This window comes from Bos taurus, chromosome 19, assembly GCF_002263795.3.
Source record: "Bos taurus isolate L1 Dominette 01449 registration number 42190680 breed Hereford chromosome 19, ARS-UCD2.0, whole genome shotgun sequence".
NCBI classification, from domain to species: Eukaryota; Metazoa; Chordata; class Mammalia; order Artiodactyla; family Bovidae; genus Bos; species Bos taurus.
The window spans coordinates 62839030-62865777 of record NC_037346.1 but is presented as its reverse complement, the minus strand read 5'-3'; the positions used below and the strand labels follow the sequence as shown (position 1 = coordinate 62865777).

At 50.7% G+C, this 26748-nt stretch overlaps 1 protein-coding gene and 1 non-coding gene across 4 annotated transcripts in view; both read right to left on the bottom strand.

Moving 5' to 3' along the window:
• The window catches only part of PRKCA (protein kinase C alpha), a 310559-nt gene that overhangs the window by 109309 nt on the left and 174502 nt on the right, over positions 1–26748 (bottom strand).
• On the bottom strand, positions 6920–6996 carry MIR2284P (microRNA mir-2284p). The gene has a single exon (NR_031287.1). It is a non-coding gene; the product is annotated as a microRNA mir-2284p (primary transcript).

Below are 26748 nucleotides of genomic sequence, written 5' to 3'. Positions count from 1 at the left end.
AATTTCACCCAAGATGTACGTTGTCCTGCAGACCGTGTGAGTCCATCCGTATGAAGTTCAAACACAGGCAGAGCTAATCCAGCCCGTGGGTGAGGAGCGCCATCACCTTCCTGCGGGGGCACAGAGAGGAGGGCTGGCGCAGGTGGCACGGGCGGTTCCGCTGCTGAAAACCCACTGAGCTGCACGCATGTGAAACGCTTGGTTCTGAAGGTCAGTGGGAGTGAAAGTCGCTCAGGCGTGTCCGACTCTTTGCGACCCCGTGGACTATAGAGTCCATGGAAATCTCCAGGCCAGAATACTGGAGTGGGAAGCCTTTATCTTCTCCAGGGAATCTTCCCAACCCAGGGATCGAACCCAGGTCTCCTGCATTGCAGGTGGATTCTTTACCAGCTGAGCCACCAGGGAAGCCCAAGAATACTGCAGTGGGTAGCCTATCCCTTCTCCATCGGGTCTTCCCGAACCAGGAATGGAACCAGGTCTCCTGCGCTGTGGGAGGAATCTTCACCAGCTGAGCTACCAGGGAAGTCCCGAAGATCAGTAGACGCTCATATCAATATATGTAAGTGGCTGGCATCGCACACTTGGCTCTGCAGAAGCTGATGTGTTTGTTCTCAGACCTCTGAGGGGTCAAGAAGGCAGGGAGCTCTGGGGGTCCCAGCCCACACACTGCCCCGTGGTCTCCGTGCACAACCAGGGTACGAAGGCCCACAGGGAGAGACAGGAGGGCCAGCCCCTGTCCACCCCACCCTGCTGGCTCCCCGAGCACAGCAGAGCTCTGGGGTCCCAGTGATCAGAGTGGGAACACCGCTGGGGTGGACCGGCCGACCGTCAGGAAACCTCCTGGCTCCTCAAGGATGTGAGGCTGCTCCATCGTCTATTAAGGAAATGGAAATTTTAGCTTTAATCACAGACTGGGGTTCCCCACAAGGAATTGATTTCATTCAGGGTCTAAGCTCAGAGTCATTCATGATGCTTGAACTGGCACGGCGGGCGCCCGGGGCCGTGGCAGTGGGCGGGGGCCACTGCTGTGGGGGAGGGTGGGGAGGGGTCAACTCTGAACAACAAGGGGAGTGGGGACTCAGCCGAAGAGCAGGCGGGGGTCACGGACGGAAAACTTCCAAAAAGGACCATCACGCAGGAGGGAGTGGGGCTTGGCTGAACCCACCTAATAGGATGCTCGCGGAAGGCAGGCCAGGACATCACGGGGGTGGTGGGGATGGGGTCTCCATCAGCCCTCGAGGGCGCTCAGACTCTGGCGAAGCTGACTCAGCCGGATTCAACAAAGGCCCTGATGATGGCGCCAAGAATGCAAAAGCGACCGCCCCCACCCTGGTCACCCTGGTCTCTGGGACGTTGACGCCCGGGTGCTCTGGGCCCAAGGGTCTTTCACCGTCCTTTAAACCCTGTGACTGCAGACTGCTGAGACCACGAGCCACTGCTCTCTGCGGAGGAACAGTCCCCAGCTGTGCGGGGACAGAAATGAGAGCAGGAAGCACCCCCACTTCGTGACCACCTCCAGGCCCCGGAACCCAGCCCAGCCCCCCTGCCTACCCTCCTGAGGCCCCAATCTGCTCATTTGTACACGACAAGCTCGGCAATCAAATGAGATTTCGAGTCTGGTCAAGTTGTACATGGATATCAAATTTCCCTTGTCCTGTGAACAGCAGAAATGAAATTTCAGCGTGAAAAAGGTCCTCAAGCACCCTGCAAAAATCAGTAGGGAGAAAATTACAGGAGGAGTGAAGGGCCACAGACTTTGGCGCTTCAAAAGGCCTTTACTTCAAATTAGACAGTGGCCCCGAACCACTCCAGCTCTCCCTTCATCGTAATGATATCTGTAAGTAGGGGCTTAAGTCTTTCTCATGCTTGAAATTAACTTCATGAGGCTGGAATCCAAGCTGCTTTGCGCCTTGTCAGTCACCACAGAAGCTGGTGCTGTGACTGAAAAGGAATATTGGTTCATTCCTCGATGCAAACATCCTTCATCAAGGTACAGCAATGACACACGTGAGACCAGCATCCTAGCGTTAACACTGGGCTGTGAGTGGTTTTCCGTGCTGTGACACAGTCTTCCTAGCCACCTTTGCACAAAGGTCCGTCTAGACAAAGCTATGGTTGTTCCAGTGGTCATGCACGGATGTGAGAGTTGGACCATAAAGAAAGCTGAGTGCTGAAGAATTGATGCTTTTGAACTGTGGTGTTGGAGAAGACTCTTGAGATTCCTTGGACTGCAAGGAGATCAGACCAGTCCATCCTAAAGGAATCCAGTCCTGAATATTCATTGGAAGGACTGATGCTGAAGCTGAAACTCCAATACTTTGGCCACCTGATGCAAAGAGCCGACTCATTGGAAAAGACCCTGATGCTGGAAAAGACTGAAGGCAGGAGGAGAAGGGGACAACAGAGGATGAGATGGTTGGATGGCATCACCGACTCGATGGACATGAGTTTGAGCAAGCTCCAGGAGTTGGTGATGGACAGGGAAGCCTGGCATGCTGCAGTCCATGGGGTTACAAAGAGTTGGACACGACTGAGCAACTTTCACTTTCAGCTACTGGATGATGTTGTGGGCACGAAGTTGTGGCTGACTCTTTGCAACCCTATGCACTGTGGCCCGCCAGGCTCCTCGGTCCATAGGATTCCATAGGCGAGAATATGGCAGTAGGGTAGCCATTCCCTTCTCCAGGGGATCTTCCCAAACCAGGGATCAAACTCCTATCTTCTGCATTGCAGGCACACTCTTTACCATCACAGCCACCAGGGAAGCCCCTACATTTTGCCAGATTCATCTCCAAAAAGGCATTGTGAACTCACAGGCCACAGACAAGATGCAAGGTGTATTTCACCTCCCTTATCGACCCAGGGCACTGTGATTTCATTAGTTTAATAAGGAGGATCTTATTTTACATGCTTTCCTATCCTCGAGTCTGTTTCTCTAGATGTTTATTTACAAGCAGTATTTCATCTTCTGAGAAGGTGGAATACTTCTGTGAGCAGGGTGTATGTGCTGGTGGGCGGCCATGGTCCTTTTAAATGAAAAATACTACCTAGGAGGCTAATATTAGCAAAGTACAAAGTCAAAGAGGAAAGTTATGTTTTGTTATAAATGCTCATAAACATTTTTCTAATAACCCATCCCCTGAAGTTTGAGTTACTTTTTATTTATTCTTCACATTTGACATTGTCAGAATTTTCTGTACTGAGCACCATTTAAAAAAAAAAGAAAAGACACTTTCAGACTGAGGGGAAGAAAAGAAGGTTGTATTTAGATACTCCTTTTTTCTTTCTGTTCTAACAGATTGATAACCTAAGTGTCTCCAATTTCAGCAGGAGGGGAACAGATCAGGAGTTCTTGGGGGTATTAGAGATACAGTCTGAGATTCCAAGGTTGTTCTCTCTTTACCGGTTCAAAATGCCTCATCTTCCACTCGTATAACGCCAGGGCATTTCAGAAGCACGGGCTCGTCTGCCGAGGGCAGGGCCGTGACACCACCTCCTGACTGGTGAGCTCGCCTTGGAAGAAGGCTGGCGCGCGCTGTAATGACCTTCTCATTTCCCAGTTACACCACTGGTTCAACTCTTAAGCCAAATGTTTCTCAAAAAACGTCTTGAGAGATTCATGGAAAAGTTCCTCTGCAGACAGAACAGGTTTTCCCCCAAACTCATAAAAACAACTGTGTCCTTTTTAAAGCCAGCAGTCCTCAAAAGCTCTTCCAGCGTGGCGAGGAGGAAATGCTACACTTCAGGTCAGAATTTCGAGAAACTTGCTTCATGCTGGGGGTTTTCCTGAAGTCGTTATTCGTATTTTTCAAAGGTACTCAAAGCACAATGTTTGTTCTGAAAACTATAAATTCAACTGGAGGTTAATCTATCACACCGAGAGGTATTAGAGGTTTGGCTGAGTCCAAGATCCCAGAAGGCTGGACCACAGGCCCTGACTTCCTTCAGCTTGCATCCCCATCAGTGCTAAAGAGCCCACTCCCCACGGACACGGACGCCAAGCCCCAGCACACGGAATGAACAGGCCCCACGCTGTAACACGGAGAAACGGCTACCCCAGCTTTCCACTCAGTCAAAGAGACCTACCCGCCGACTCCCTGCGTCAAACACAGCGACCTCCCTTTATCTATCATATATATAAAGGTTCAGCGGAAGGGTGTATTTGCAGGAATATATGTCTGCTGCTGAACAACAATTCTAACCCCCCTGGCCTGGATCAATAGTCTATTTTCTTAGAGCAACCATTTTCAAAGAATTCACTCAGGAAGGTTGTTCAATTAAAATGAACAATTAAGCTGTGGGTTTTCTTCTCCTCAGTTAGATATATTTCTTCTGATCAATTCATTTGACTAAAGGTTCCAAATTAGCTTTTTCTTCCATCAAAAAGAACATTCCAAGCATCGGTGATAAGAGTTAAACTGATTATGCAGTGTGAAACTTCACTCCTAATGGGGCATAATGATTTGTTAACAGGCAAATAATTAAATTTAAACGTGAGTGTGTGTGTGTGTATGTGTGTTCCGTCACTTCAGTTACTTAGCTGCTTCAGTCGTGTCTGACTCTTTGTGACTCCATGGACTGTAGCCCGCCAGGCTCCTCTGTCCATGGGAGTCTCCAGGCAAGAATACTGGAGTGGGTTGCCATGCTCTCCTCCAGGGGATCTTCCTGACCCAGGACTGAACCAGAGTCTTCTGCGTCTCCTGCACTGCAGGGGGATTCTTCACTACTGAGCCACCCGGGAAGTCCTTCAGTTCAGTTCAGTCGCTCGGTCGTGTCTGACTCTTTGCGACTCCATGAACCGCAGCACACCAGGCCTCCCTGTCCATCAACAACTCCTGGAGTTTACCCAAACTTGGGAAGTCCTAAACATATCTGTATATACTGACAAAAATTACTTTAGAGAAAGGGAATTCCCTGGTGGCCCAGGACTCTGTACAGTCACTGCCAAGGGCCAAGTTTGACCTCTGGTCAAGGAAGTGCGGGGCTCCCCGGGAGGTGCAGCAGTAAAGAATCCATCTGCAATGCAGGAGATGCAAGAGACACAGGTTCAATCCCTGGGTCTTCCACTGGCGAGAGTATGGTAATCCACACCAGTGTTCTTGCCTGGAGAATCCCATGGACAGAGGAGCCTGGTGGGCTGCAGTCCATGGGGTCGCAGAGTCAGACACGACTGAAGTGACTGAGCGGGCACACAGGAAAGGAAGTGAGATCCCGTAAGCTGTGAGGTGTGGCCAAAAGAAGGAAAAGAAATATAACAGAGCCCCAAAATTCCCTGAAGTAGCTCCTCTCCTGTATACCCAGCCATCCCGCGTGGCCGGCCAATAACATGAAAACGCAGAAATAAGTGCACGTGATCTGCAATGTGACCGGGACAAGAGAATTCTACACATTAAAATTTCTCCAAAATTCCTCCACTGCACGGACTGCTTTTGACTGTGCTTTGGTTTTCACACCTCATGTGTCTGAGCCTTTAATAAGGAAATTTAGGACACGTGTGTGTGATTAGCAGCTCACTGGGACGTGTGAACCATGCTGCAGACGTACGACTCCACTGTCACAGTTTACAAACCGCGCGGTTCACCTCGCTTCACGCCCCGCAGCCTCAGACACGGGGAGCGACGTCCACGGGCAGCTTGACCACTGTCTGAGATGGGGGGCGGGCACCTTGGAGAGCGCCTCCCCCCAGCCCCATCAGGACTGGAGGCTGAAACAGGACCAGGGCTCCCGGCTTCCAGCCCAGAGCCCATCCCACTGGATTCAGCGCGATGTCAATCGTGGCGAAAATTCGGTTCCCACCATTCGGGTGGGAAAGTTTATAACTAAGTCCTCAGCTCTAACGAAGTGGCTCTATTAAGACATGCGTATAATTTTATTAACAAGAAGAAATGCGCCAAAACTGAAAAGGATGGCGGGGAAGCCTGAAAGAACTGAAAGTCTTTCTCGACCAAGCGTTTTGGCAATGCCATAATCGAGCTCTCTTTCCTGAGACACTAACGGAGTCTGGGTCGGGAAGATCCCCAGCGTGGAAAATGGCAACCGACTCCAGTGTTCCTGCCTGGAGACGTCCATGGACAGAGGGGCCTCCAGTCAGAGTCAGACATGACCGAGCAACCCAACAACAACAGAAGCAAACCCAAGGCCCCCAGTGTGAGGGCGTTGCTAAAACAAACCTCCGTTAACACCAACAACACATTCACCTCACGCACAGGTCACAACCCACACCCCGCCCCGTCCCGTGAGCTCCTCCTGGTGTGTCCACACCCCACCCCATCCCATGAGCTCCTCCTGGTGTGTGCACACCCCGACACCCTGTCCCATGAGCCCCTCCTGGTGTGTGCACACCCTGCCCTGTCCCGTGAGCCCCTCCTGGTGTGTGCACACCCCGCCCTGTCGCGTGAGCCCCTCCTGGTGTGTGCACACCCCGCCCTGTCCCGTGAGCCCCTCCTGGTGTGTGCACACCCCGCCCTGTCACGTGAGCCCCTCCTGGTGTGTGCACACCCCAACACCCTGTCGCGTGAGCCTCTCCTGGTGTGCGCACACCCCGCCCCATCCCATGAGCCCCTCCTGGTGTGCGCACACCCCAACACCCTGTCGTGTGAGCCTCTCCTGGTGTGCGCACACCCCGCCCCATCCCATGAGCCCCTCCTGGTGTGCGCACACCCTGACACCCTGTCCCGTGAGCCCCTCCTGGTGTACGCACAGCCCGACACCCTGTCCCGTGAGCCCCTCCTGGTGTGCCCACACCCCGCCCTGTCCTGTGAGCCCCTCCTGGTGTGTGCACACCCCGCCCTGTCCCGTGAGCCCCTCCTGGTGTGTCCACAGCTCGACCAACAGTCAGAACCCCAGGGCCTCTTCCAGGCAGCCACCGTCCCCTGAAAGCAGTATTGACGAGTTTTGACTTTTATTCAACTTTATACATTGAGCTGGCCAAAAAATTTGTTCTGGTTTTTCGTAAGCTATTATTGAAAATCCCGAACAAACTTTCAAGCCAACCCAACGTGTGAAAGTGAAAGTGTTAGTCGCTCTTTGGGACCCCATGGACTATAGCTCGTCAGGTTCCTCTCTCCACGAGATTTTCCAGGTAAGAATACTGGAGGGGGTTGCCATGCTCTCCTCCAGGGGATCTTCCCAACCCAGGGATGGAACCCAGGTCTCCAGCATTCCAGGCAGGTTCTTTTCCATTGAGTGACCAGGGAAGCTCTACATATATGGAGTCACAAGACCATGTTTCTGTCCCACGTAGCAGGACTTTCACGCAACGTGATACACGGCTGCACCACAGGGCAACGCAGACACGGGGCACTGCCCGGGGGGAGCAGCTGGGCTGTTTCCGGCTCAGGACACTGTGTCCAACACCTGGCTTTTGGGACAGGTGGGCGCCTGTTTCTTCTGGGCAGGCCTCTCGGAGCAGAACTGCTGGGTCCCAGGGTTGTTACTGACGGGTTTCCATAGCGGCTGCCCCAGTCCAGGACTGGGTGTTTTTTATTTTCTTTCTTATGAGAGGTACAGCTATCTTGTTACAGCTTCAGATTTGCAATCCCCTGGTGGTTACTGATGGAGAAGGCAATGGCAGCCCACTCCAGTACTCTTGCCTGGAAAATCCCATGGACGGAGGAGCCTGGTAGGCTGCAGTCCATGGGGTCGTGAAGAGTCGGACATGACTGAGTGACTTCACTTTCACTTTTCCCTTTCATGCATTGGAGACGGAAATGGCAACCCACTCCAGTGTTCTTGCCTGGAGAATCCCAGGGACGGGCGGCCTGGTGGGCTGCCGTCTATGGGGTTGCACAGAGTCGGACACGACTGAAGCGACTTAGCAGCAGCAGCAGCAGATGATTACTGAGGTCCCACATTTCCCCATTTATTGTGCAATTTTGCACCTTCCTGTACAAAGTATGCAGGTTCACTTCCTGTCTTCCAGAGACTGTTTTTCCGTGACTGTTCTGTAGGAGTTCTTTTATTCTGGACGCAAGCACTTCAGCACGTGCAACATCTTCCCTCACCCTCCCTTGCCATTCCCTCTCTCAGTGTCGTAATGAAGAGAAGCTCTCAATCTTATCGTGCTCCAATGTGTTCATCTTCTCCTTTTTGTGGTTGGTGCTTTTCCTCCTGTTTAAACACGTATTCTTCTCTGCCATTTGATTTTCTAGAACCTTCAGTTTTAAAATTAGACTTACCATCTATCTGGAATTGGGTTTTGTGTTCAGTGGGACTCAGTGGGCCAGGATACTTTTTATACATGGATTTTACATTGTCCCAGCCTCAATTAATAAAAAGACTATCCACCTCCCCTCTCACCCTGCTCAGCAGTTGAAGACACAGCCATGAACATGCTGACCTTAAGCATACACAGAAAAAACTCTCAAAGACCCCAAGTTTTCACCTAAATATCCTTGCACAAGTCCTGTTGCAACATGAAAGCAGAAGCCCAAAGATGGAAGAAAAGCTTTGTTCTCAATTCTGCCGCTTCATACAAAGTGTTCATTTCCCTGGCTGGTAAGTTTAGACAATAGAACATGAGGAAATGACTTTTAAATAATCTCAAAATGAAGAGATTATAATGTCATTTTGTACCACAAGGAACTCCTTGTGTATCTCAAAGTCCATTTCTTAAATTTCATTTAAAAAACATCCCTACTTCATTAACTTCCCAAAAGCTATTCCAAAAAGCCTTGCGTCTCGGGGAGCAGTGACTGGCTGTCTAAGTTAAAGATGATCAGACTTCTGCAAGGCAAGCCTTCCTGGTCTCTGAGGCCCTCACATAAAACGTGCATTTCTGAGTGAGAGCCAGACTCCCTTCCTTAATCCACAGGCTCCTTTCTCACCTGCGACACCCAACAGCACCGCCCAGAACAAGCTCAGGACCCAGAGGGGAAAACGCTGACCTCTGTGGAAAAGGAGACTGCATTTCTAGTTTTTGAAAGTGAGTGAAAGCGTTAGTCACCCCGTCGTGACTGACTCTTAGCGACCCCATGGACTCCTGTCTCTATGGATTTCCCAGGTAAGAATACTGGAGCTGATTGCCATTTCCTTCTTCAGGGGATCTTCCTGACCCAGGGATCGAACCCGGGTCTCCTGTGTTGCAGGCGGGTTCTTTACCCTCTGAGCCACCAGGAAAGCCCTTCTATTTTCACATACCACCCAGGATGTTAACCTTTTCCTTTACGTTTAGTGCTTTTGTATGTTCTATTGGTGACTTTTTCCAGTGAACACACAGACAACAGTCCTCGGTGACTCATCGCTTTTTACCTTCCTCATCCACTGGCTCACTAAGACTCTGCTATCTCACCGTTAAGGCATGAACTCAGATTTTTGGACTTCCTCCCATCTGATGCTCATTTCTTAGATATGAAGAGTTTCAAATATTTCTGAGATGAACATCACACTGAAACCTTCCAAATCACGGAGTACCTTGGCATCAAGTTATCACGTGTCTAGTTCTGGGGTAACCTTTGACCCCACCCTTTATGTGCTGTTATGGAGGAGCCACTTTCCATTTCCCTGAAACCGTGAGGAACAGAGGGCAGGGCAGGGAGAGGGGGCAGTCAGGTCCTGGGTTGGGGAAGGGGAGGAACCAAAAATCTACCAACTGCCAGGTCCAACTGGTGGCTCAGCTGGTAAAGAATCCGCCAGTAATGTGGGAGACCTGGGTTCAATCCCTGGGTCAGGAAGATCCCCTGGAGGAGGGCATGGGAACCCACTCTGGTATTCTTGCCTGGAAAATCCCACAGACAGAGGAGCCTGGCGGGCTACAGTCCATGGGGTTGCAGTCGGCCACGACCGAGTGACTAAGCACACAATCCCCCAGAGCATCCTGGCCGCTGCACGGAGGTGGCAGCTGTGTGGAAGGAGTGGGTGCGAGGCGTAGCCTGGGGGCAGAGCTGCAGGTGGCCTGGGAGGACCTTTGCCCTCTTCGGGACCAGCAACAGCCTTTCTTCACGTCGTCAATCTGGTAACTCACCAGCAGGGGTCAGTCTCCTGCGCCATCCCAGCCACAGCCACTCGGGACCTTTCTGGAAGTTGTCCTGAGGCCGCACCAGGTCCTGCCCACCTGGTCTTTTAGTTGCCACAGCGCCCTCTCCTGGTCTTTTCATTCAGTCACCACAGCGCCCTCTCCTGTGTGCTCAAAACTGACATTTCATATTCTGAGAAAGGAGCTGCCTACATGCATCCTGAATTTTTCACACTGCACAGAGGGGATGAGGACAGGAGTTCAATGTCACCCACGCAGCCTCCTTACTCTTTGACACTGACCTACAACAGAAGAAAGGCTTGCCTTTTGCATGTGTTACACGCCAGGTACAGTGTGGACTCCCACTCACAAGAGAAGATGGTTGTCGGCCGAGGGGCTCAAGAGCCCTCTCCAGCACCACAATTGGAAAGCAGCAGTTCCTCGGTGCTCAGCCTTCTCTGTGGTCTGACTCTCGCATCTGTAGGTTCCTCCCTGTCTTTTCATGGCTGACAGCTCTTTCTAGCATCACTTGAGAGCTCTTTCTTTTTATCACTCAATAATAATCCACGTCTGGATGGGTCACAGTTTATCCAGCCACCCACTGAAGGACATTTTGGTTGCTTTCAAGTTAAAAAAAAAAAATTTTTTTTGGTTTCCTACAGATTTCACTCTTGATGTCCTGAGCTAAGAAGGGCCATGAAAAATACCATTCTATTTGCCCTGTTGACTTGGGTCTGAAGAATCCAGACTCTGGGGCTGTGCCAGCCAGTTTGGGAGCTGCGGGTCCTGTGATGCTGGGGCACTTGCAGTGTGGGTGGTCTGAAAGGAGTTGCGTGTGATGTCTGTGAAAAATACACATCAGATTTCAAAGACATCCTGTAAACAAGAACGTGAAGTATCATTAATAGCTTAACAGTGATTATTGAGGAAATGACAGGTTTTTAAATACACTGGATTAAATGAAGTATATTGACATTGTGCTGCTCCTACTGAGTCACTTCAGTCGTGTCCGACTCTGTGTGACCCCAGAGAAGGCAGCCCACCAGGCTCCTCCGTCCCTGGGATTCTCCAGGCAAGAACACTGGAGTGGGTTGCCATTCCCTTCTCCAATGCATGAGAGTGAAAAATGAAAGTGAAGTCGCTTCAGTCGTGTCCAACTCTGTGTGACCCCACAGACGGCAGCCCACCAGGCTCCTCCGTCCATGGGATTCTCCAGGCAAGAGTACTGGAGTGGGGTGCCACTGCCTTCTCCATATTAACATTGTACCAGTTTCTTATTTTTGAAATGTGCCTACTAGAATAATTTAACTTACCTACGTGGCTCATGTTACATTGCACTGAGCAGGTCTGCTAGAAAAATAATGCTTGTCTACCACACTCCTTCAAGCCATGCACTGTTCAAATACTTGAGATAAGTTAGTGACTTAAAGAAACAAAGACCCACGACTTCGTGGGTTTTAGCACATTTAAGTTTGAATATAATTGAATTCAAGAATGTCAAGTCAAGCCCCTTGGACTGCAAGGAGGTCAAACCAGTCAATCCTAAAGGAAATCAACCCTGAATATTCACTGGAAGGACTGATGCTGAAGCTCCAATACTCTGCCCACCCGATGTGTAGAGCAAATTCATTGGAAAAGACCCTGATGCTAGGAAAGACTGAGTACAGAAGAAGTGGCAACAGAGGATGAGATGGTTGGATGACATCATCAACTCAATGGATGTGAGTTTAAGCAAACTCCGGGAGATGGTGAAGGACAGGGAACCCTGGTGTGCTGCAGTCCATGGGGCCTCAAAGAGTTGGACATGACTTAGTGACTGAACACCAAAACGGTGAAAGAAGCCAATGTGAAAAGGCTAACGACTGTCTGATTGCAACTATGAGACTTTCCAGAAGAGGCAAAACTATAGAGACAATAAAAAGACCAGTGACTTCCAGGAGTTAAGGGAAGAGAGAGGAGCAGGCGCACGGAGGACCTCCAGGGCAGCGAAAGCACTCTGTAGGACAGTGATGATGGACACACTTGAGCCGCCTTGGTCACAACCCACAGACTGATAGATAAGACTGATAGATACAACACAAGGAGGGGAGCCTAATGTACTCCCGAACTTCAGTCAACGTAATAACAACGTATCAACACTGGCTCAATTATAACAGAGACACCAGGCAACGCAGGGTGTGAGGAATGGAGCAAACAGTGCGAGGGGTGGTGACATGGAAACCGCCTCCCAATTCTCTGTAAATCCGAGAACGCTGCCCCTACAATAGCCAATCAGCTTTCAACACGCGTACAGTATGAAGAAGCTACAACAGCTGGTGGACTCCCCAGAAACCATGGGGAAATCATCATTCCATCCTGAATCAAAGAAAAAAAAAGTCCCTCTGTCAAAGCCTCCCTGAGCTGACTCGTGGACACTCGCTGTGCCCCAGAGACCATGCGTCTGGGACAGACAAAGCACTGCCCACCTGGCTTGCAGACAGCTGAATCCCAGGTGAGTCCTGCCTCCCTGGTTTGTTCCCAGCCATGTGCTGTGGACAACTAACTGTTCTCTGCCCTCATTTTGGTCACCCCCAAAACAGGGCTAATGCTGGGGCTTCCCAGGTGGTTCAGTCCTGCTCATGCAGGAGACAAAAGAGATGCGGGTTGAACCCCAGGGTTGGGAAGATCCCCTGGAGGAGGGCATGGCAACCCACTCCAGTGTTCTTGCCTGGAGAATCCCATGGACAGAGGAGCCCGGAGGGCTACAGTCCATGGGGTCACAAAGAATCAGACACAACTGAAGTGACTTAGCGTGCAATAAACCTCTTAAGTTGTTCCATTTAGAGCATTTCTCACAGGACGGAACATATACTAAGTTTTAAAAATACATTTCGCGTACACTGGAGTATCTGAGAACACCAGCTGGTGGACACAAAAGACTCGCGGGCCCAGAAGAGTCCTGGGTGCCTCGCTGGGGAGGCGTGACCTGGGCCAGTGGCGGCTTTCCTTCTGTTTGTCTCCATCACGTGCTGGGTGCCTCCCAGGTTGCCCTGATGCATCTGAGAAATGGCTACTTCTCTCGTACACCTTTAAGCAAGAGGCAGCACCAGGCTGCCAGGCTGCCAAAAACTCTGCGGGGTTTGGCAACAGCTCCAGGGCGGAGCCTTCCCGAACCAGCAGAGAAGACCTGAAGGTACACCTGCTCGTCCACCGTTGCTTTCCTGGTGATTGTTTTTTGTTTTTTTACTGTGGTAAAACATATAACCATTGAAACCATTTTAAAGTGATCAGCACAGTGGTGTTAAGGACCTTCACCTTGCACAGCATTAAGTATGCTGTGCAACCATCGCTTCCATCCACTCCCAGAACGTTGTCATCACCCCCAACTGGAACTAACAACAAGTTCACGTGAAGTCTTCACGACCCTCTCCCCCAGGCCCCCGGGCCTCACTGCTCCACTTTGTGTCTATGGATCTGACTGCTCCGGGGACCTCAGGGAAATGAAATCATACACTGTCCTTTTGTGACTGGCTTTTCACTTAACACGACATCTTCAAGGTTCCTCTGTGTTACAGCATGTGTCAAATTTGCCCGTTTTTTGGCTGCACCTGCGACATATGGGCTCTTAGTTCCTCAGCGAGGGATCAAACCCAGGCCCCTGCAATGGGCGCTCAGAGCCTTAACCACTGAGCCACCAGGGAGGTCCCAGAATTCACTTCCTTTTTAAGGCTGACTACTACTGCACCGTGTGCACGGACCACATCTCATCTCTCCGTCCGTCTGCTGGTGGACACTTGGGCTGCTCACCACTGAGCCACCAGGGAGGTCCCAGAATTCGCTTCCTTTTTAAGGCTAAACACTACTGTACCACGTGGACGGACCACATCTCATCTGTCTGTCCGTCTGCTGGTGGACACTGGGGCTGCTCCCACCTCGTGTCTGCTGTCACTGATGCTGCCAAGGACACGGGTGTGCAAAGATCTTTTCAAGACCCTGGTTCTTTTTCGTTTTGCAATATAAATATCAGTTTATCAACACATTTGCATTATTTCTTTTTAGATTCCACATATAAAGGATGTCATGTGATATTTCTCCTTCTCTGTCTTACTTCACTCAGTACGATTCTCTTCTTTTGGCTATACACTCAGATATGGAGTTGCTGGCTCACACACCTTATTTTTGAGAGAGGCATCATCCCTGGGTATGGAAATGACACACCCTGAGTGATACTATAAATTCGAGGATTCCCTCTCTTCTGATTAGAGAACGTACATTCTCGGTCACACAATTAAAGCTGTTACCCTGCCTCAAGGGTGACATGTGGCTCTCCTCTGCCTGTTGAAGTGTGATGTTTACAAGTCAAAGCAGCATTGAGCTCTTTGAGTTCAGCCAACACACCGACAAGGAAGCTGGATTTCTTCATTAAAACGGGCTAATGAATTCTGTACTCAAGAATTTAAACTCCGACTCAGTTGGTAAACACGAGATCTCTTGACTGAATTAAAAAGCATGTGAAAATGATCCTCTGTGAACAGCTACCCTGCTCCTGCTCCATCAGACTAATCTCACCAGACTAATTTAACAGGCTTCAGAATAGTTTAAAATGATACATTTTGAGGGAAACAGTAGCTCTTGTTCTCCACAGGCCCACTTCTCAGGCAGTTGCCTTGTTAGGACTTTGAAGCCCTAAGGCTTTGGCTGAATCCATAGTTTCTTTTTTCAAAAAAAATCTCCGCTGTGTTGGGTCTTCGCTGGTGCACACAGGCTTTCTGCTCTGTGGTGAACAGGGGCTGCTCCCCAGCTGTGGGCGGGCTTCTCCCGGGGGCTCTTCTCTGGCTGAAGAGCACAGACTCGAGGGCTTGGGTTCAGCAGGTGTGGCTCCCGGGCTCAGCTGCTCCACAGCACGTGGGATCTTCCCAGACCAGGGACTGAACCCGGGTCCCCTACACTGGTAGACAGATTTTTAACTGCTTGACTACCAGGAAAGTCCTGAATCCATATTTCAATGAGATAACCTGCAGGGAAGATCTGAAAGGGGTGGAGCTGAGCAGAGGAGAAGGCAGAATCCTGTGGGGTGACAGCCGACAATCTCTCTGGACCTATGACGGACCCCCTCAAAGGCCCAGGCCACCCGGCCCCCAAACCCGCCTCCTGTCAGGCCCCAGCTTCTCAGCCAAGCTGCACAGAAGAATTACCTACGTGCTTTGAAAGCTCCAAGGCCTGGCACCAACCCAGACCACATGAAAGAAAAACACCAGAGGTGGGCCCAGCATATTTTTAAATCCTACAAAGTGATTTGAATGTGCAGCCTGAACTTAAAAACCAGAGCCGGGAGGAGGTTCGGACTTCCTCTGAATGGGGGTACACAGCCTGCAAACCACTGTTCTGTACAGCATCTCCTCGGACTTTCAGCATTTCCAAGCAGCAGATGGACTCACGCTGTTGCTCCTATTTCACAGATGCGTAAACAAGGATTCTGGGAGGTCGGGTGACATGCCGAGGGTCACACAGGGCACTCGGGGTTGCAGACCCCCAGCCCAGGGCTCCCCACTACACTGAGCTGCTTCACAACTTGGGGAAGCTTCTGCAGACACCAAATACGCCTCAAAAAAAAAAAAAAAAAGAATACCCCGACGGGCCTGAAACACAGACAACCTTTTATATTTCCCTGAGCCTGACGAGCAATGACTATGGAATGTTCCCAATGTTTCACAGAAATGGCATCAATTTCCGTTTGGATTTTATATTTTAAATTGCATTCTCATTTGCTCGTTTTCTTGATTGCCTCCGGGCCCAGCCAAGGTCTCCTGACCCTTTCTCTACATCCTGGATTTACCACCACACACCTCTCCTGGGCATTCAAAATGCGCCTGTGCGCTTTGCATCTCCGGAGGCGGAAGCAGCCCTGCCCGCGCCTGCCTTCTGGCTCTTCAAGCGCAAACGACTGATTTGCTGTGTTTGGGGTCACATCCTCCTCGAAGAAGAACAACGCCCTAAATTAAACCTTCCGTCCCGATCTGAACGGGGGTCATTCACTGTGACACCCCCACCGCCCTCTGTCAGAGCCCCCAGCTCCGCGCCCCCGGGCTCCTCGGGCCGTCCTACAGTCTAGGGATTATTCAAGGAAAAGCAGGGGAACGACACAGAATCGCTGTCCACCGTGAATCCCCAAATATCTCTGGCCCGGCGGCCAGGACTCATTAGACCTGAAGCTGCTTGGCTTCTCATGGAGAGACCGGAGCCCAATTACCGCACCGGCACACAGGGGAATGAGCCGGGTTCCACCAACATTTCACTTTTGAGCTGTTTACTTGAAACAGTCCTGGGGTTCTAACTGGCTTAATCCTTAACCAAATTAATTCCAAAAGGATTTTTAAAATATTAGATGCGAGAAGGAGTTCACGAAGATTTCCAAAAGTATCAACACAAAATTCTCAGGAAAAGAAGGTAAGGGCGCTTCTGCCCAGGGCTTCTCTGCAGCTGTGCCTGAATCTGCCCACGGATCTGGGCTGAATCACCCCCACCTCTCTGAACTCAGCTTCCTTGGCTCTAAGGCAGGGCTGTTAAGGATCCGCCCCCACAGACAGTCTGACTCCAGGGCTCCTTTGCCCAAGGCTCCCAGTACAAGAGTTATAATGGGTCCAGAGGTGAGGGTCGGCGAGCTGGTCCCCCAGAACCCAGAGGGATGGTGCAGTTCAAGGGTGAGATTAAGGGAGCAGGGAGCCGCTCCAGGACCGAGTCCGTCCCGGTGCCCGGCTTCCCGGCACTGCCCCGCCTTGCCCGTCTGCAGGGACCCGTCCATCTGCCTCTAGTAAGAAGCTTTGGACATCGACAGAGAGTGGGTCCAGCCGGAGCCACCCCTGTCATGACCTCCAAGGGACCACCTGGAACTCTGCTGCCATCACCGGGGAGCCTTTACCCTCATTGGTCACCCCACTGCTCCTCTCACGTCCCACCCCCACCCGCACCCAAGTGGGAGTGAGGCCCGACCCCAGCAGAGCTGTGCCCCCGCCCCAGGACAAAGGCCCTCTTGCCTCCCACCAGCGCCGGTGGCACGACTCCCTGCAGCGTCTCGCCACGGTCCAACCGTACCCAGCCCTTTGGCACCAGGCCCGGTGGTGTGGACGACGACTCGTCCACAGACAGCGGGCGTGGAGGGTGGTTTGGGACGGATCAAGCATACTGGCTTTACTGTGCACTCTATCTCTGTGATTGCTACATCTGTGCCACCTCAGACCGTCAGACCTCAGATCCCGGAGACTGGGGACCCCTGACCTGGACCATGGCCTCAGGAAGGGAATGTCTGCTCATGCCCTTCACCATCTTCATGGTGCCCGACGCGCAGCTGCTGTCAGATAAAACACCCGGGGCCTGAACGCAGCACCAACCAAACCCACAACCGTGCGCCTGGGCTCTGAAGCCAGCGGGGAGGGCCCCGCCACGTTCCGGGGACGCTGGGTGCACAGCTGTCCTGGGCGAGGGCTGTGAAGTCCCTGAACATCTCAGGGTCTGGCAGCCAGCGGCTTTATGCAGAGTCGGTAGCTGCACCCTGAGGCCCCAGACACTGGAGGATGTGCGTGCCCGCCGAGACACTCCGACCACATGGGGCGGTGGCCTCGCCTGCTCAGATGGGCCACGGGATCCCATCCTTCTGACTGCAAGTGAGAAAGATAAAACACCCACAAAACGCAGGTGGTGGGACCGTAGGAACAATGGAGTGAAATGGTCTGGCCTATCATAGGTGCACAAACGAGCATCCAGACTGTGTTCTGTTTTTTCTGGCCACATCTCGAGCACTCAAGATCTTAGTTCCCTGACCAGGGATCAAACCTGTGCCCCCTGCACTGGGAGCTTGAAGTCTGACAATGTGTTAGTTTCTACTGTACAGCAGAATGAATCAGCCATATGTATACATATATTCCTAAAGAAAGGCAATGCCAAAGAATGCTCAAACTACCACACAAATTATACTCATCTCACATGCTACTAAAGTAATGCTCAAAATTCTCCAAGCCAGGCTTCAATAGTACATGAACCGTGAACTTCTAGATGTTCAGGCTGGATTTAGAAAAGGCGGAGGAACCAGAGATCAAATTGCCAACATCCGTTGGACAATCAAAAAAGCTAGAGAGTTCCAGAAAAACTACTGCTTTATTGACTATGCCAAAGCCTTTGACTGTGTGGATCACAACAAACCCTGGAAAATCCGTGAAGAGATAGGAATACTGGACCACCTGACCTGCCTCTTGAGAAATTTGTACGCAGGTCAGGAAGCAACAGTTAGAACTGGACATGGAACAACAGACTGGTTCCAAATAGGAAAAGGAGTATGTCAAGGCTGTATATTGTCACCCTGATTATTTAACTTACATTCAGAGTACACCATGAGAAATGCCGGGCTGGATGAAGCACAAGCTGGCATCAAGATTGCCGGGAGAAATATTAATAACCTCAGATATGCAGATGACACCACCCTTATGGCAGAAAGCGAAGATGAACTAAAGAGCCTCTTGATGAAAGTGAAAGAGGAGAGTGAAAAAGTTAGCTTAAAACTCAACATTCAGAAAACTAAGATCATGGCATCTGGTCCCATCACTTCATGGGAAATAGATGGGGAAACAGTGGAAACAGTGACAGACTTTATTTTGGGGGGCTCCAAAATCACTGCAGATGGTGACTGCAGCCATGAAATTAAAAGACGCTTGCTCCTTGGAAGAAAAGTTATGACCAACCTAGATAGCATTATTAAAAAGCAGAGACGTTACTTTGCCAACACAGGTCCGTCTAGTCAAAGCTATGGTTTTTCCAGTGGTCATGTATGGATGTGAGAGTTGGACTATAAAGAAAGCTGAGCACTGAAGAATTGATGCTTTAGAACTGTGGTGTTGGAGAAGACTCTTGAGAGTCCCCTGGACTGCAAGGAGATCCAACCAGTCCATCCTAAAGGAAATCAGTCCTGAATGTTCATTGGAAGGACTGATGTTAAAGCTGAAACTCCAATAATTTGGCCACCTGATGCAAAGAGCTGACTCATTTGGAAAGACCCTGATGCTGGGCAAAATTGAAGACAGGAGGAGAAGGGGACGACAGAGGATGAGATGGTTGGATGGCATCACCAACTCAATGGACATGAGTTTGGGTAAGCTCTGGGAGTTGGTGATGGACAGGGAGGCCTGGCGTGCTGCAATGCATGGGGTTACAAAGAGTCGGACACGACTGAGCGACTGAACTGAACTGAACTGATACATATATAGCCTCTACTTTTGCTGTGTTAGTTTCTAGTGTACGGCAGCATGAACCAGCCACACGTATACATGTATCCCCTCTACTTTTGAATTTCCTTCCCATTTGGGCCACCAGAGTACTGAGCGGAGTTTCCCGTGCTCTCCGAGTTTCTCACTAGCACTCTGTCTTATGCGCAGATCAATAGTGTCTGAGTGTCAGTCCCAGCCTCCCAATCCTCCCCACCACCCCTTCCCCAGGAATGAGTCGTCATGCCCACGGGACTGCCGGGAAGTCCCCAGACTGGCCTCTTACGGCATCTGTTTGAACATGAACTCAATGCCGTTCCTTGGCTAACTCCCACCTCACAGGCCTGCAGAAAATCTACCGAGGTGGGTGGGTCTCCCTCCATCCATTAGGGAAAGCAGTGGAAAAACACTGGGAAAACAGTTCTCCACATTCTGACAGTCTGGGGAGAAGCACCACTGTGTCTGCTGAAGAACTCTGCGGGCTCTGCTCCAAAAGACCCCAAAAGAGACCCTGGCCCTTTGTTAAAACGGGTCAGAAAACCCCAGCCCCGTGTAAAACAGGAGCTACACTTCAGTATCTGAGAGAGCAGTCAGCTCAACAATTATATTGAAATTGTGCATTTGAAAATCCTTATGCACCCCTCTCACTTTTAAGGCTTAAATAATCCATTAGACCAGGTACATCACTCTGTTTTTTGGGGTTTTTTTGTGTCGGAGTTTGCACCCATTTCAAAGAGTAACTGCGGGACCATCAGTGAGCTCAGAAGTGTCAAGCAGTGATCGGCACTTGTAAGTAGAGTGCATGAATAAAATATATTACTAATAAGTTTAGAATTGCAATTTGTACCAAGTTGTCTGTCTTTATGCAACTTGCTTCACAGAGAGGAATCTCTGAATAATTCATTACATCCTCACCCAAGTCTCTTGAAAAATATTGGAAATCCTGTAGCTAATATTCTACCCGTTCCCTGGTGGCTCAGACATTAAAGAATCTGCCCACAATGTGGAAACCCAGGTTGGATCCTGGGTTGGGAAGATCCCCTGGAGGGGTCATGGCAAGCCACTCCAGTTTCTTGCCTGGGAATCCCAGGGATGGGGGAGCCTGGTGGGCTACAGTCCATGGGGTCGCACAGAGTCGGACACGACCGAGGGACTGGCACTAAGGGTTCTCCCTGATCCATTTCCAGCCAGCGAGCCAAGCCCCTGCAGCAGAGTGGGAAGGAAACCACTCAGCTGAGTGTTCCTGGAGACCAGAGGCTGACAACCTTGAGAGATGGCCAAGTCCAGCTTCCAGGCTGCTGGCAGGGATGGTCCTGTGGTCACTCAGACTGGTCTCCGTGTCCCCACCCTGGTCACATGTGGTGCTTCCCCAGGGAGCAGCCAGGCAGACCCTGTCCTCACCCATCGTGGCTCAGAGCCCTGTCCTCACCCATCGTGGCTCAGAGCCCTGTCCTTACCCATTGCGGCTCAGACCCTGTCCTCACCCATCACGGCTCAGAACCCTGTCCTCACCCATCACGGCTCAGAACCCTGTCCTCACCCATCGCGGCTCAAAGCCCTGTCTTTACCCATCGCGGCTCAGAGCCCTGTCCTCACCCATCGCGGCTCAGAACCCTGTCTTTACCCATTGCGGCTCAGAACCCTGTCCTCACCCATTGCAGCTCAAAGGTCTAAAGAGAGCTTTGGGGCATCCCAGGTGGCGCTTGGAGGAGGCGATGGCACCCACTCCAGTCCTCTCGCCTGGAAAACCCTATGACGGAGGAGCCTGGTGGGCTGCAGTCCATGGGGTCGTGAAGAGTTGGGCACGACTGAGCGACTTCACTTTCACTTTTCACTTTCATGCACTGGAGAAGGAAATGGCAACCCACTCCAGTGTTCTTGCCTGGAGAATCCCAGGGACGGGGGAGCCTGGTGGGTGCCGTCTATGGAGTCGCACAGAGTCGGACACGACTGAAGTGACTTAGCAGGTAGCCCTAGTGGTAAAGAATCTGCCTGCCATTGCAGGAGGCTCAAGAGACACACAGGTCTGACCCCTACGTCAGGAATATCCCTGGAGTAGGCGACGGCAGCCTGCTCCAGTATTGTTGCCGGGAAAATTCCCTGGACAGAGGAGCCTGGTGGGCCCCAGTCCACAGGGTCACAAAGAGTCAGACCTGACTGAGGACACTCACACAAAGATAGCTTTGAAACCGTCACACCCTCTTCCTTGGGTTAAATATTTCCATTTCTGTGGCTCCAGGAGTAGACTCTTCAACCGTCTCTTTAAATAATGTATTATGGGCTAAACGCAACTGGATAGCTCCTGCCACCCGACGCCCACGGACACTGTCGCTGTGACAAAAAAAAAAATTTAAGGGATCCTCCCCAGACCTCGGAGCACAGATGTTAAACTCACTGTACATGGCTCCCGGTGCAGATGCATATTTAATCAATGTTTTCTGGTGATAAAAACTAAATCTTGAATTTTTAAAGGGCCTTCAGCGAAAGACTGAAATGTGTTCAAAACGGAATGCTTCCAGGCAGTAAACAGAAACTCAACGCCTGGAGGTGGCCTTGGAGCAACAGCCCAGCCCCAAAGCGGGCCTCGCCTTGGACGGCTGGCCTGGGCGGAGCTGAGCTGAGCCTGCCTTCTCACTGAACGCTTTCTTTTAGGAGAAGGTGGTGGAGAACTGAAAATTCATTTGGCAAAATGAACGGGAAGGCTCTGTATTTAACGATGGGAACAAAAAAATAATTAGTAGCGTTCACTGCCAAGGTCTGACAAACGAAATACTTGATGAATTCTTCTTGGATTTCACATATTTTTTAAACTTAAATAGCATCTGGAGGGGGACACCCTTCCCCTAAGGACAGTCTAAAATCATGGGGCTCGGGCTTTTCCGTAAGATGTCACAGGGAGACCCAGTCAAGCACGCTCTTCCCAGCTCCCTCCAGAGGATTTAGAAAAAACTTGTAAATCAAGTGGGGAGCCCAGGAGACACATTGAGGAAGTGGGGGAGCCAGGAGGCGACAGATGACTCTGCCAACTGCCATCAATGCTCCATGAGTATTTCACGTATTGTTCTCAGACAACAATTCTTTGATGGAACCACATCTGAGGGTAGGGTAGTTCATGATTTAAAATCACTCATCAGATTTTTATGGAATTTGGGCTTTTTCTATATCTCTCTATGTTCAGATGTCCCACTAAAAAGACGCACCTGGGATCAGAGACCTGAGGGACACGTTTTATTCTGCCCGGTGACGGGCGGCTTCCGACCCAGCCCTGGGGAGCTGTCCGCTCCTGGCGCCCACGCTGTCCTTGGACTCCCCTCCTCGAGGGTGAGCGGGGCTGGACTCGGTGACGGTTACTCATTAGTGGAACGAGGCCAAGTATTGGGCTGTCGCCTGTGACTGGCTTACAGGAGACGGACCGAAATCTTGCTGGCGTTTCCTGCTTTCGTTGGCATTTCTCTCTTGACAAGGCACGATTTGGGGAAACAAGCGCAAAGCCCATGAGGTGAGGGACTGAGCTTTTCTGTCCAACAGCCGTGAGAAGCGACCCTGCCAGCAGTCACGGGAGCCAGCGTGGACTCAGACCCTCACCCAGTCAAGCCCTGGGATGAGGAGACCCTAGCCAACTCTGGAACCATGGTCCTTGAGAGACCCTGAGAGGCACCTGCCCTCCTGCCCTGTGAACCCCTGAGGTCATAAACACTGTTACTTGAAGCCACTAAGCCTTGGGGTGATTTGTTAGGCAGCAAAGATGACGAATACATCAGTGTTGACACAAATCTACAGCATTTGGCATTTAAAGAACCCCATGGCCCACGTTATTACAATTTTTTAACTCTTATATACTTTTCAGAACTCATCACACTTTACATTTAAGGTCTGTGCATTTTATAACGTGGAAGATACATTTCAATAAAGGAAAAAAGGAAAAAGTTCTGAGGGTGCAGTTTTGATCCCTGGTCAGGGAACTAAGATCCTACTTGCTACAGCGTGTGAGCAAAAAATAAATAAAAACTGATGCAAAGAAAAAAAAACCGAACAACAAAGACGAAACAAAACACCACCACCGCCAGGACTGTCTGCCCTTGTGCGAGCGGCTGGCGTCCCGGGTCCCTGCGCCTGCACCCTGCAGGCTGACGAGGGCTGAGGGCCGCCCCTCCCCAGCCCCTGCACGAACGTCTCCCTCCTCCCGCTCCTGTTCCTAGAGGCTTCCTTAGGCCGAGACGGAATTTTCACCTGTCAGGAGAATCAACAGTCTACATCCAAGAATATCAGCCTCCCAGGAGACTCTCAGGTCAGGACCAGATGGTGGTCTCAGGCTGCAGTTTCAACCCCATGACCCCCCGTGACCTCTTCTCCCCTCTTGGCTGCTACTCTCCCCAGGAAGAAAGGGCAGAAACCCAGTGCAGGTCAGAAGCGCATCCGAGACGCTGAAAATACCCCAAAGGGAAGCTGGGGTAACCTTCCAAGCTGTTCCAGTGGAGACCCGAGGTCCAAAGAGTCTCTCTAAAGAGAAACGTGGAGGGGGTTTCAGAGGAGTTTAACTTGGGGAGAGGATGGTGGTGGGTCAGGAAAGCGGGCGTTCGCTGCCGTGAACATCCTTCGTTCTGGATTTCACAACCCCCTTTGGCTTTTTGTTTGTGCTCAGAATGAATTCTATCTGTATCGCCACCAAGAAGGAACAGACCCTGCTCACTGCCACTGAGAGGCGGTGCGGGAAATGGCAACACAGGAGACAATTGAGTATTTCTTTCTTGTAGTTAAGGAACAAAACTTTGGAGTGGAAAATCCGCATCTCTCTCTCATTGGCAAGTGGTCTGCATTCCTGCCACTTGAGATAATTCGGGTCAGAACCACCACCAGAAGAGCCCACATGAACGCTACATATGATTTGTATGAGATCTGTGGTTTCTGCTCCCTGCCTGGTTAAAATCGGACTGTTGTTGTTCAGCCACTAAGTTATGCGACCCCGTGGACTGCAGCTCACCAGGCCTCCCTGTCCTTCACCATCTCCCGGAGCTTGCTCAGACTCACACGCAGTGTGTCAGTGATGCCACCCAGCCGTCTCAGCCTCTGTCACCCGCCTCTCCTCCTGCCCGCACTCTTCCCCAGCATCGGGGTCTCTGTCTCAGCCTCTGTCACCCGTCTCTCCTCCTGCCTGCACTCTTTCCCAGCATCGGGGTCTCTGTCTCAGCCTGTCACCCGCCTCTCCTCCTGCCCGCACTCTTTCCCAGCATCAGGGTCTTTCCAGTGAGCTTTCAACTGGTACCTGTGAACTGCTGTAAGGAAGCTCCCTCCCCCAGTTATATTTTACATAAATATCTTCGGCTTCATTCACCAAAGACATCTGCCGTCACAGGAAAGAAGCAGATGACCGTTTAGGAGGCAAAGTTTATGATACGTCAGGAGAACTCAGCTACGCCGGGAAGCTGCTAACTCAGCCACACTGTGTTAAATACTTTACTGACTATAAACAAGAGTAGGAAGTACGCAAGTGCGCAGCTTCAGAAAGCGCATGGAAATGACAGTCCAATTCAACTTTAATTGGATGCCTGGACACGAAACAATAATCGACTCTTTAGCTGTAACTCCAAGATATTATATCTCATAAAGATCACATTTTCCAAGTACAGTAATTTATTTGAAAAGACCTCATTGACTCATCAAATTCTGTCTTTAAAATGCTACCCCCATCCTGAGAAAATTAGATGCACGCTCTAGAATGAAATGGCCTGCCAGATAAGATGCAATTTTAATTTGAGAAAACAAAAATGTATGTTAATCAGTACTTTATCATTTAATAGCATGCTGGTATTTTTTTCAAGGCAAACAAACACAACACTTAACACAACAGCAGGTGAGGATCAGCTCTCTGCAGTCTGCTCCCACTTATTTTTCCAGCTTTCATCTCTGACCATAGGCCTCTTCAGGGGAACCCCCCCCCGACAGCTTGCGGTTTCTGAATAGTCTCCAAAATTTCTAAGGCTCTGCCAGGTGGCTCAGTGGGTAAAGAATCTGCCTGCAATGCAGGAGCAGCAGGAAACCTGAGTTCGGTCCGATCCCTGGGTTGGGAAGATCCCCTGGAGAAGGGAATGACAACCCGCTTCAGTGTTTTTGCCTGGAGAACCCCACGGACAGAGGAGTCTGGCGGGCTACAGTCCATGGGGTCAATGCTGGACACCACTGAGCACGCAAGCATGCTGTGCTGTGAGTGCTCCGCCCTGCCCCTGGGAGTTTAACTGGAGCATTTTCCCAAGAAGTTTCCTTTGGGCATAAATAACCCCCCTGCTCTCCCCTTCATGTGCTCAGTAATGTTCATTGGGGATTTCCATGCTCCGGCTTTATTACTGGCCTGCCTGAGGTTTACCAGTTGTCCATCTCTCATCCACACACAGAAAACTCTTCAGGCCAAGGACCATCCATGGGTGTCAATAGAAACTGGCGCAGAACTCCTGCCAGTCTGAAGCTGACATCCACGACCTCAGTAAACTGACTGCAAAACACAGTGTGGAGATCCCCCGCAGACGAAGAGAGAAACAAAAGAGCCCGTTTTTCATGCTGACCCAGAACAATCTCATAATCTCTCTATGATTTTAAGGTTAGGAAAAAAAAAAAAATGTTTGGCTCGGTCCTGTGCTGTGCTCCGTTGTGTCTGACTCTTTGCAACCCCATGGGCTGTAGCCCGCCAGGCTCCTCTGTCCGTGGGATTTCCCAAGAGTACTGGAGTGGATTGCCATGTCTTCTTCCAGGGGATCTTCCTGATCCAGGGATCAGACCCAGGTTTCTCACGTCTCCTGTGTTGGCAGGCGGGCTCTTTATCAAAAGGCCACCTAGAAAGTTCTTTGGTTTGGTCCACTCCATGTAACATCTTTAAACATGAACTTGTAAGTTTCAAAAGCATGAAATAACTTTCCCCTCCATGTCTTCATACAGTCCCCAAAGTAACTGCAGCAAGAGCTGAAGGCCTCTGTCAATGCCTGACACTGAACTCCCCCCATGGGGCTCCCATTGGCAGGTTATCAGCCTCACGCAGAACAAATGTGGTCAAACTATCTGTAAAAATCTGCTGTGTGACCCAACAGTGTGTCTGAGGCTCATGCAGACTTAGGATGCTGACATTTAATTGATAACTGAGGAGCACACACAGATGGGAATCTTAAGGCTCAAAAAGCATCATCCGTTCAGTTCAGTCACTCAGTTGTGTCCGAGTCTTTGTGACCCCATGAACTGCAGCACGCCAGGCCTCTCTGACCACCACTAACTCCCAGAGTTGACCCAAACTCATGTCCACTGAGTCACTGATGCCATCCGACCATCTCACCCTCTGTCGTCCCCTTCTCCTCCTGCCCTCAATCTTTCCCAGCATCAGGGTCTTTTCAAATGAGTGGGTTCTTCGCATCAGGGGGCCAAAGTATTGGAGTTTCAGCTTCAACATGAACACCCAATGAACACCCAGGACTGATCATAAACCAGGTGATTACACATCTTTGTATGTTTGTTCCGTGACCCCCAAAACAGCAGCCGTGGTACAAAGGGGTGATGTTTTTACCTGACTTTCAGCATAACTGCTTC